Below are 11,279 nucleotides of genomic sequence, written 5' to 3'. Positions count from 1 at the left end.
TGATAATACTTAGTACCAGAAAATTGGGATGTATGATCACGCCCCCTAGGTTTCCTGAGAGTGGACTGTATTTCTAAGTCAGGATTATCTGTACTAAGAATGGCCATTTCTTACTGCCTTCCCTACCCCTTTTACTGGGACTTCCTCCAATAATTCAGAAGGCGCCTACACAGCAATGGTATCCTAATTCCCCCTCCTCCCCGCGCCGCCCCCCCGGCCTGCTGCCCCTGCCAACATGGCTCTGGAATTCCATTCTATCCAGACAGAGAAAGGGAACCCTGGATCTGTTAAGATATGAATACTCTAAGCTAAGCTGCTATCCCCACCCCTGCCCCCCCCACAAATCCCCCTCCTTATTCTCATCCATCCCTTCTTCCTCTTCCAATGGGATGATCCTTATCCCACCATGAAGATATGAGACTAGGATAGAGAGAAGGCTGCAACTTGAAGGTCAAGGCTTTGCCTTTGCAGTGAGAAAGAGAAAAGTAGTCCCTGGCAGCAGGCTCCGACCAGCCTGGGGCTCACAGCTAGACTGTGAAGTTCTGCTGCTGAATACAGCCGATCTCACGGATCACATCAGGCAAGGTCTTCCACAGTCATGTCTGAGGGCAGACAAAATCAAGGCCAATGTGTAAACCCCCAAACCCACCCAACGTCCCCCACTCCCAGCTAACGCAAGTGATGGCTGTCTCTTTACCAACCACAGCTTTAGCTCCGCTGTTTTTGTCTCAGCTTCTATATAAAAATTGAGATACCCAATCATAGAATGGATCCTGCTTTCTTGAAACTGCCCCCACAGTCCTTAACACAAGTTCTATTCTAACTCCCTTGTAACACCTTCAGACTGAGATGCCCCTGGACTCATCTAGACAAGTATGCAGTCTCCCTCATTGCAACAAATCAGTAAATCCAACTTTGTTCCTGGTGGTCTTTGGCTGTGGGCAGAGACAGGTGGTCCACAGGTGGCCAGGTCCTGGCCTGTCCTGGGACTTCAGCTCCTGGGCCTCTTTCCAAGGTGCTGCATCCATCCTATGAGCGAAAAAGAGAAGAAACTGAAGGCAAGACAATGACCAAAAAAAAAAAAAAAAAAAAGAAAAGAAAAGAAAAAAAAAAAGAAAGAAAGAAAGAAAAGAAAAGAAAAGGCTTCATAAATACAGCTAAGGTGTAGATGAATCTCCTGACTCTGGTTCCAATTCTAACTAGCTGCTCTGCGGCCTTGAACAACTCATACAAAAGTGGAGCTACATGTATCCTTCAGAGGTCTGCAAAGTAAGTTTTAAACAAGTCAAGGATGAGAACAAGCGGGCCCAATGGCCGGCATACCAAACGCACTTGCTCGTGGCTGGGAGGAACTGGCAGGGTGAGGGAAAGATGGAAGGTACAGAGAACATGATGGTGAAAGTCTGATCATCTCAGGGAGAGAGAAGAGCTAAGAACATCAGAGGGAAACAGAGCCGTGCATGGAACCTAGAAGACAGAGAAAAGGGGAGGCCAAGTTCATCCCGACTGGGAATCCTCTGCCCTTGAAGTATTCCTCAGCCAAGGGAAAACAGATCTGGGGAGAAACGGTGCGGGGCTGGCAAGATGGGGCAGATAAGCACCGAGAGAGGGGTCAGGGAGAAGAGGAGAGGGACATCCACCCCCGGGAATGGAGGTCAAAGTCCCCCGCTGAGCGTGAGCTGAAGCGGGAGCCCCAGATGGGCAAGGGTTCCCCTTACCTTTATGTGTCCGAAGGAAGCTGGACTCCAGAGCAGGTGCCAGGGCCCAGGCTCACAGCAGCCTTTACCCACGACTCCACCTTGGGTTCTCTCAGCAGCCGCCAACTTAGAAATGTACAGGCCTTTCAAGAGAAACAACAGATCAATGACGAGGGTGGCCTTCCAGAGACTCAAGAGGCCAAAATTAACAGCCCAACCTCGAACGGGTGCGAGGAAGCAGTTAGGAACACAGACGCTTTCAAGGAGGGACGACACGAAAGGGGCCGTGAGCTCGAGGACGAGCGTCGGAGAGGCGCCTGGAAGGGTTTCCGCACTTCCCGCCCGCGCCCGGCTGGAGGGCCCCGAGGCCCCGCCGTCCTCGCACCCCGCCACCCTTCCGAGCTGCGGACTTTAACTGTGGGAGGGCGAGGCATGCTCACCCCCCTCGCAAAAGAGCGGGCCCAAACCGCGAGGTGAGGGGTCTGCTAGAGCAAACCTCTTGTGTCCTCAGCGGTGAAGACGTTCGCCAGAAACTCACTCGGCGAGCCCGTGGCACAGTTTCATGGATAAACGGGCTCCTTCTCCGTCCGCCCACGTCCTCGACTGGGGTCCTGGCAGCTTCCTCACTCGCACGCCGCCGCGGCCTCAAACGTGCCTTCAACGCGCTTCTGCGCTCCGATCAGCGCCCTCTACCCGGAGGCCCACGTGCGAGGCTCCTTCGCGGGCAGGGCCGAGCGGGGCTCACGGCCTCCTCGGTGCTGTCCCACCCCGACCAGAGGGCGGTTCTCGGCTGTGTGCGGAGGGGGCGGGCCTGCCGAGGGACGAGGACCGACCCGACTTCGCGAGACCAACGGCGCCAACCGCCTGGTGAGATCCAGCCAACCGCCGCCCGGCCCCGCCCCCCACGATCCCGCCCCCCCGCATGGCCCCGCCCCGTCTGACACCGCCCCGTCCCCCCTCCGTCCAGCCCCCCGCCCCCGCATGACCCCGCCCCCGTCTGACCCCGCTCCACCCCGTCCAGCCCCGCCCCAACCTGGCTCCGCCCCAGCCCGGCTCCGCCCCATCCGCCCCCGCCGCGCCCCACCATTCCCGGCTCCGCCCCTCCCGGCTCCGCCTGGCCCCGTGCCGTCCGGCTCCTCCCCCTTCCTGCCCCTCCCCTCCCCAGCAAGTCCCCGCCTACGCCACGCCCCTACCGCATCCGTTTCCCCACCCTCACAGCCTAGCCTCCGCCGCATCCTCGCTCCGCCTTGGTCTCAAGCTCCCTCCCCTCCCTTAGGCGTCGCCCGCAGGGTACCCTACTCCAAGCCTCAGGGTCTTTCTCACCCTTTGAGCCTGTGAGGCCCAGGCATCTTTTGCACCAGTTGTCTTCACCGTGGTCCATTTCATAGTTTAAAATCGTGGCTTGGAAGTGGGAGGCAGGATGGAGAGCAGGGACAGTTCGGACATAGGCCTCAAGACCTGCCTCATTCTCCCCTGAGAGATGAGGAGGAAGGAAGGGTCTGCATGTCCGGCCTCAGGGCTCTTGCCTCACAGCCACAGGATGAGAGCTTTACCTTATGAAGTAGAAAGATCTGGAAAGATAAGGGGCTGAGGTAACCCAGGATCTTTGGATGGGGATTTTTTTTGTTGTTGGCATTTGGGGGGCAGCTCTTGGAGATGCCTGGGAGGAAGATGTGCCCTGAGCACCAGCAGTCCTATATGTAATGGTCCTTTTGTGGCAAGAGCTCTTTCATTGGGATTTGCTGGAAGAATTTGACCAGCCAAAGAGACAAAGCTCGTGATTCCCTTCCCCCTTCCTCATGTCATGGCTTATGCAGCATCTTGGAGCATCTGTTCAGAGAAGGGCCAAGGATGGTGTCTGTTCTGCAGAAGCTCATCCCTAGTGTAGCCATTATCTTCAAAACCTTCTTCCTGTTTGGGTCCTTAAAGAACCGGGGAAAGAGGACTTGAAATATGTCAATTCAGAAACTTGAGAAGGGACTAAAACATCATAGAAGTGTCCACTCTTTCCACCCCAAACCCTGGGTATGCTGAGGTGGATCAAGAATACTCCAGAGTGCCACCCTCTCCAACTGAGCCTATTTGGTTATGTGTTTATTTACTTATTTTTTCTCAGTGGCTTGATTGTGGGTTTCCCCTCCCCTTCAGGTGAGAAAAATATTAGGTTGCTACTAAAGAAACAGTAGTTCTCTCTGCAAAGGTTTGGATCAAGATTAAATCTTGAGGTGAGCCTGTCTCTTACAGGTGCAGAATCTATAACCTTCTAGCTGCTCTGGCCGTCAGCATTGTTGAGGACCATGATACAGTGCATGATTTCTTTCCCTTTTTTTTTAAGATTTTATTTATTTATTTGACAGAGAGAGCACAAGCAGGGGGAGCAACAGGCAGAGAGAGGGAGAAGCAGATTCCCCGTTGAGCAGGGAGCCTGATGTGGGGCTCGATCCCAGGACCCCAGGATCATGACCCAAGCTGAAAGCAGACGCTTAACAACTGAGCCACCCAGGCGCCCCAGTGCATGATTTCTTTTTAAAGCATCCAAAATGTAAGTTATTAGTTAAAGGATATTGCTAGGAAATCATTGCAATATGCTTTAATTGGTTTACAGATTAATGTAGCTTGTTTGCTAATGTAAGTAACTTGCAATGTATTCTGTTGCCTTGGGAGCAATGCTAGAAACAAAAGCTCCGAATTGGGAAAATTGAATGAAAATTGCCTAAGAGTCCTCATCACATTTTCTTACTGCCCCTCCAGCCTCAGCCCCACATAACATTCCTCTTCTAGTTTAGAAGTGTCTTAAGCAGCTCAAGAGAGCATGCCCCACTTGTTGAATGAATGGGTGAATGCTATCACCTAAGGTTTGTGATCTCCCCCGCCCCCACCCCACCTGCCACATGTTTGAACCTTTCCTTCTAGCTCTTCACGGGGCAGCTGCTTCTCCACCCACACTTAGCCTTAGCACCATGTCTTCCACATCAGATGTATTCCATAGGAGTGAGTTGAAATAACTGAATTGAGTTGGACACCCAGCAGAATAAATACCACACAGTTTAGTGCCACTGGTGCTAAAATTCTTCATGCAGACCAAAGCAGATGTGATGCCATGTTCAATTATTGCTCAACTCTTGGCAAGGATCTGAAGACAGATAGAAGCATCTTGATCTATTTGTGCAAGAAGTCCGTGCTTGCAGCATCTGTAGCAAGTTATAAATTTTTATCTTAAAAATCGATGTCTCTGGCCTGGAGAAAATAAATTAGATTGATTTTTTTTTTTTAAACACCAAAGACAGAGACTTCATTATCTTGAAAGGGGTTTGCTATCCATGTTATTTAAGGAAAACATAATTGAAGATACAGCTTCATCCTGGGTATACTGGACTGATTTGACACTAGACTTTTTTTAAAAGGTATAGGGCACTTTTGTCTTCATTATTGGAAACATCTCTGTAGCTGGTGCTTCTCAAAGAGACTATCTACCGAAATATCACTAGGTTGCCATTCAGGCGGAAGTGAGGAAGATTTCTGGAAAGATGTAACCCCTGATTGGAAGGATCGCCTCTGAAGAACGTATCTCCCCATTGTCCTTCCTTCAGCTGGACCTCAGTTTCTGCAACTGTAAAATGAATGGGCTGGTCGCCAGATAATCTGTAACATTCCTTCTAATTAAAACTTTCACAATTCTTTGTTTTTGTTTTTTTGTTTTGTTTTGTTTTGTTTTGTTTTTGCCGGCAGAAAATGAAGGGCAATTGGTCAGCTAATACCAAATGATGAGTCTTAAGTGTTTGTTGTTGTTGTTCCTTTTTTTAAAAAAAGATTTTATTTATTTATTCATTAGAGACAGAGAGAGAGAGGCAGAGGGAGAAGCAGGCTCCCAAGGAGCAGGGAACCCGACGCGGGACTCGATCCCAGGACCCTGAGATTATGACCTGAGGCGAAGGCAGACGCTTAACCATCTGAGCCACCCAGGCGCCCTGTTGTTGTTGTTGTTCAAAGTGATTCTGTGGGCACCTAGGTGGCTCAGTCTGTTAAGCCTCTCCCTTCGGCTCAGGTCATGATCCCAGGGTCCTGGGATCGAGCCCCACAGCATCAGGCTCAGTGCTCGGGCGGGGAGCCTGTTTCTCCCTCTTCCTCTGCCTGCCGCTCCCCCTGCTTGTGCACTCTCTCTCTCTCTTTCTCTCTGTCAAATAAATAAATAAAATCTTAAAAAAAAAAGTGATTCTTGTAAGGAAAGACTTCTGCTGTCACTAGGCCTCCCAAAGTATTTGTGTCCACAGGTAAGGGTTTGCATTTCAAATAGAAACCCTGAAAATAGCAGGAGGGTGAAGTCTGGCCTCTGTAAACCAGGCATTGCTTAGAATGAGTCACAGACTATCTTAAAAATACTGGAAATCTTAATTAGTGTTTTTTCTTCTTAAATCAGTTTTACTGAGATGCAATTGACCTACACTAAAATGCACACATTTGAAGGGAACTGCTGATCAGTTTCGACAAATATTTGCTCCCAGAGAAACTGCCACCCCCATTACCCCCACACTTTCCCTCATGTCCTTTTGTAGCCAGTCCTCATCAGACTGGATCTTCAGTGTAGCCACATCATCCCTTTGCATCCCATTTTTTGACTTTCCTAGGGACACAGAGGTGAACAAAGGCCACGACCCTGCACTTAGGGGGCTTACAAGCTCTGTAGGGTGAGCAATTCTTCAGTAAGCCCAAGCCCCAGCTTAACTAATTCAGCCTCTCTTACTGGATAAGGAGACAAGACTCTGTTTAGACCTTTGGAGGATGCCCCACGTGGGGGGTCCCCTCACACTTGAAACAAATCATTTTTTCCCTTAGGGCGCCTGGGTGGTTCAGGGGGTGAAGTGTCTGTCTTTGGCTCAGGTCATGATTCCCGGTTCCTGGGATCAAGCCCCACGTTTGGCCCCTGCTCAGTGGGGAGTCTGCTTCTCCTTCTCCCTCTGTGTGCACTCTCTCTCTCAGATAAATAAATAAGATCTTAAAAAACCCAAAAAACCGAAAAACCCAAATCGCGTTTTCCCATAGGATGAGGAAATTCTTACTATGTCTCCTACAGCTGAATACCAATGGTGTCTTTCCTTCTGTTCCTTTTTTTTTTTTTTTTTTTTGCAACAGCTCTGGAAGCCAACCCAGAGCTCTGAGTGGGTAACAGTGGGGAGCAGAATTGCTGGGTTCTTCAGATGCATTTTGTTCTCCTTCTCTTGAAGGTGGTAGCTTGTTTTAGAAAAACACTTAGCCCACAAGAATTATTTGTTTTTCTGAAGAATCATGATGTAATAGTAAATGTCTACACTCAGTGGAACAAACAATGTAGAATAAGTTGGCAAAGTTAGATACAAGACTGGTTAATATCCCACAGGGCCATGAAACCATAACCTTTGAGGTTATCTTTTCTACTGGCCAGATTTCATTTGCATCTCTACTTGACAAAAATCATTCCCAACTTATCAATTTTCTACAAATGAAGATATACTCTTAACAGAGTCTAGGTCCCAATCAATAGTAAGTCAACCAAAAATTTCATTTCCTTATAGCACTGGATGATCTTGAAGTGAAGTTGTTAGACAATGCTCTGGAAGACTCAGAAAGGACATTCAGTTCATCATTTTGCATAATTTTCAAGTTTTGGATAATCTGTCTTTACACGATTGACCATAATCCTGCAAAATAATAACCAAGCCTCATTAGACCAAAGGGACAAGTGCCTCTTCCGTGGCCTGTTGAGCTGTTGAAGCTGATGATACTACCACCCTTATATCAGATGTCTTTCTCCCCAGATCTCTCCTCTATAACCCGGGGGAGTTGGGGATGTCTTAGTACAATCTGACGGAGGAGTTACTTCTTGCAGCTTCCTGTTTGGTGTCTTCCTGTAATGGCAAACACCATTGCTCAAGAATATTTGGCTTTCCTGAAAAAAAAATTGGGGCTCTGAATAAAATGATTGATTCATTCTTCTTTGGCAACTTTGTTTTATTTTGTTTTTTTAGACTGACTGATTGATTGATTTTTAAAGATTTTATTTATTTATTTGTCAGAGAGAAAGAGCACAAACAGGGGGAGCAGCAGGCAGAGGGAGAAGCGGTCTCCCTGCTGAGCAAGGAGCCTGATGTGGGACTCCATCCTAGAACCCTGGGATCATGACTTGAGCCAAAGGCAGATGCCCAACAGACTGAGCCACCCAGGTGTCCCTATTTTATTTTATTTTTAAAAGATTTTATTCATTTATTGGAGAGAGAGCGAGAGAGAGCATGAGCAAGAGGAGGGGCAGTGGGAGAAACAGACTCCCCAATGAGCAGGGAGCCCGAGGAGATGGGGCTCCATCCCATCTTCCCCCCCAACATCGTGACCAAAGCTGAAGGCAGATGCTTAACCGACCTAGGCACACCCTCTTCAGCAACTTTATTTATTTATTTATTTATTTTAAAATATTATTTATTTATTTATTTGACAGAGACACAGCGAGAGAGGGAACACAAGCCTGGGGAGGCGGGGAGAGGGAGAAGCAGGCTTCCTGCTGAGCGGGGAGCCCGATGCGGGGCTTGATCCCAGGACCCTGGGATCATGACCTGAGCTGAAGGCAGCCGCTTAACTGACTGAGCTACCCAGGCGGCCCCCTCTTCAGCAACTTTATTTTTTTATTTTTTTTAAAGATTTTATTTATTTATTTGACAGAGAGAGAGCACAAGCAGGGGGAGCGGCAGGCAGAGGGAGAAGCAGGCTCCCCGCCGAGCAGGGAGCCCAACGTGGGGCTTGATCCTAGAACCCCGGGATCATGACCTGAGCCGAAGGCAGTTGCTTAACCAACTGAGCCACCCAGGCGCCCCTCTTCAGGGACTTTAAACTGAGCTTTTAGTGACTTTACTTATAGAAAGACATCTAAGCAGAAGAAGGGAAATAGGCAGATCCTGAGTCATAGTAATCTCTATGCCAGAGGCCCCAGAGAAGGCTTGCCCTAATGCTCTGCAGGTCTATGTCATTAGGAGCACCAAAATACTGAGTGAAGACATCAACAGCCAGTAAAAAGTTTTATAAATACATTTTAAAAAATTGAATTATAGTTGACACGCAGTATTAATATTGTATGAGTTCCAGGTGTACAATGCAGTGATTTGATGATTATATACATTATGAAACACTCACCATGGTAAGTGTAGTCACTGCACAAAGTTATTACAGTATTATTCAATGTGGTTTGAAGTGGTAGGGTTTGGAGTCGATGGCCAAGAAAGAATTCTTGAGACATCTTTGGTGCAAAAAGGTGGTTTTATGAAAGCACTGGGACAGGACCCTGGGCAGACAGAGCTGCACTGGGATTGTGAGGAGTAACTGATTATATACTATGGAGTTGGGGGCGGTAAAGACCAAGGGAATTTTCCAAAATGACTTTCACATGCTAAAGAAGACTTGCAGGATCCTGGAGGCCTGGCTATTGTCAATCTCAGGTTGTTTTTCCCTCTAGCAAGGCATTAATGTAAGACGGTTGGGAGTTTCCTGGAGGAACGGTATACCCTGCCTGCCTCAAGTATTTGTCAATGGGCTGCAGGTTATAAGGAGATTTAATTTTATCTACATTTCCTGCTGCCCTTGTTCCCCACATCATTATTGACTATATTCCCTATGCTGTATTTTTCATCCCTGTGACTTATTTATTTTATAACTGGAAGTCTGTACCTCTTCATCCCATTCACCTCTTTTGCTCATCCTCCCACCGCCCTCCCCTCTGGCAACCACCAGTTTGTTCTATTTATGAGTGTATTTCTGGGTTTGTTTGTTTTTTTTCATTTGTTTTGTTTTTAAGATTCCACCTATAAGTGAAATCCTATGGTATTTGTCTTTCTCTGTCTGACTTATTTCACTTAGCATCATACCTTCTAGGTCCATCCATGTTGTTGTGAATATAGATGTATTTTGGAGTGCCACCTGGTGTCTTGGAGGACCCTCCCTGTGACTCCCCCACTCCCCAAACAGGAGGCTGGAGTCCACCTCTAGGTCTGCCACTTTCTTACAGGTGACGTTAAGTAATAGTCACACATTATTTGCATTTAAACTTAAAAAAAGACAGAAGAGGAAGAGGACAGTTAGCCCTGCAGGACTCGTGGTTATAAGAACCAATTCAGAGTTTACTGAGATATTAAGTGCCAGGCACCCAGTGCTGCATGTGGGATAAAGCTGCAGTAATGTTTGTGAGGGTACTTTGCAAATCAAAAGAGGTGTCATTAGTTGAGATCAAAGGCCCATGACAGTTAGCCTGCAGGCTGGGCCTCCTGGGTGGTTGCAGGGATCAGGGGTAAGTAAGATGGGGGTGATGGTGGGAAGAGACTTAACCTGGTGGGATGATCCTGCTGGTGTTCAGCCTGCAAAGGAGCTCAGAAAACACTGCGGGTGGCTGGTGGCCAAGTAATTAGTGTCTTGTGAAAAGAAAGGGATCAAGAATGGAACTGGTCCCTATGGGGTCTCATGAGCCCCAGGGAGCCCACCCAGGGTCCAAAGTACACACTGAGTCTAAGTCTGAGGCAGAGCCAGTGGCTCTTTCATTCACCCCCAGGCCTGTGGACTTGGATTTTGGCTAAAAATATGCTTCCCCTCAAATTACAGAGCAGTCACAAAACGAGTTTCTGAGTAGCCCTTCCCATATGGCAGGCTGCTTTCCCTGAGCTCTGAGGAGCAGCCTGACCCCTTCGCAGCCCTTAACCAAGGTTAAGTTCTGAACAGATTTTAGTCCCTCTAGCCTCTGTCTTTGAGAGGTCAGAGCTGAACGTCTTGGGCCACAGGAAGAACCCATGAAGGGCTTTGAAGTCACTTCGGTAGCTGGTGCTGGGACTCCTCTTTCTAGGGGGGAGACCAATACCCCCTCTCCTAGGGTTGGTTGTCAGCTCCCTGGAGACATCTTGGCTTGGGAAGATCATCAGTTGAGGAGTGTGTGGAGCAATGGAGTTCCGAGTCACTGGAGGTGTGAGCAGCGTTTCTGCTGCTACACCTTCTAGTCTTTTCCAACCAGTAGCCTCTCAGGGAATAACATGGGATCTCTGACCAGAGGGGTGTGAAATCTGGCCAAACCGGTCCCAGCACCTAGCGGTGGGGAGGAGGGAAGGGAGGCTCAAAGTCTGAAACGCTGGACTTAATAGAGGCTTGCAGGAGCTTTTGGAGACATTTAACAACCACAGAATCTTGAGTTTTAACATATATTTAAATATATTTTTAAAGTTTATTTATTTAAATAGTCTCTACACCCAATGTGGGGTCCGAACCCATGACCCTGAGATCAAGAGTCATGTGTTCTTCTGACAGAGCCAGCCAGGTGCCCCAAGTTTTAACAAGTTTTAAAAAGGAAATTTTCATTGTATTGTATTGTATTGTATTAATTAATTAATTAATTAATTTTTAAAAAGTTTTTTTTTAAAGATTTTATTTATTTGTCAGAGAGAGAGAACACAAGAGAACATTGTATTGTATTAATTAATTAATTAATTTTTAAAAAGTTTTTTTTTTAAGATTTTATTTATTTGTCAGAGAGAGAGAACACAAGCAGGGGGAGTGGCAGGCAGAGCAGGCAGAGGGAGAAGCAGG

At 47.8% G+C, this 11,279-nt stretch overlaps 2 long non-coding RNA genes across 3 annotated transcripts; one reads left to right on the top strand and one right to left on the bottom strand.

Moving 5' to 3' along the window:
- Positions 1–343: 343 nt before the first annotated feature.
- On the bottom strand, positions 344–2,482 carry LOC118538068 (uncharacterized). 2 transcript variants are annotated; one of them, XR_013450356.1, is made up of 3 exons: positions 2,194–2,482; positions 1,719–1,840; positions 344–1,029 (listed from the first exon to the last, which is right to left on the bottom strand). It is a non-coding gene; the product is annotated as an uncharacterized LOC118538068 (long non-coding RNA). The 2 variants fall into 2 exon arrangements; XR_013450357.1 differs by having other exon boundaries at positions 2,236–2,482.
- Positions 2,483–2,788: 306 nt separating this feature from the next.
- Positions 2,789–5,377, top strand: LOC144380074 (uncharacterized). The gene is made up of 2 exons (XR_013443843.1): positions 2,789–4,239; positions 5,102–5,377. It is a non-coding gene; the product is annotated as an uncharacterized LOC144380074 (long non-coding RNA).
- Positions 5,378–11,279: the final 5,902 nt, after the last annotated feature.

This window comes from Halichoerus grypus, chromosome 1 (assembly GCF_964656455.1).
Source record: "Halichoerus grypus chromosome 1, mHalGry1.hap1.1, whole genome shotgun sequence".
Classification (NCBI taxonomy): Eukaryota; Metazoa; Chordata; class Mammalia; order Carnivora; family Phocidae; genus Halichoerus; species Halichoerus grypus.
Note: the sequence above shows the minus strand (reverse complement) of the source record. Positions and strands in the feature narration are given on the sequence as shown.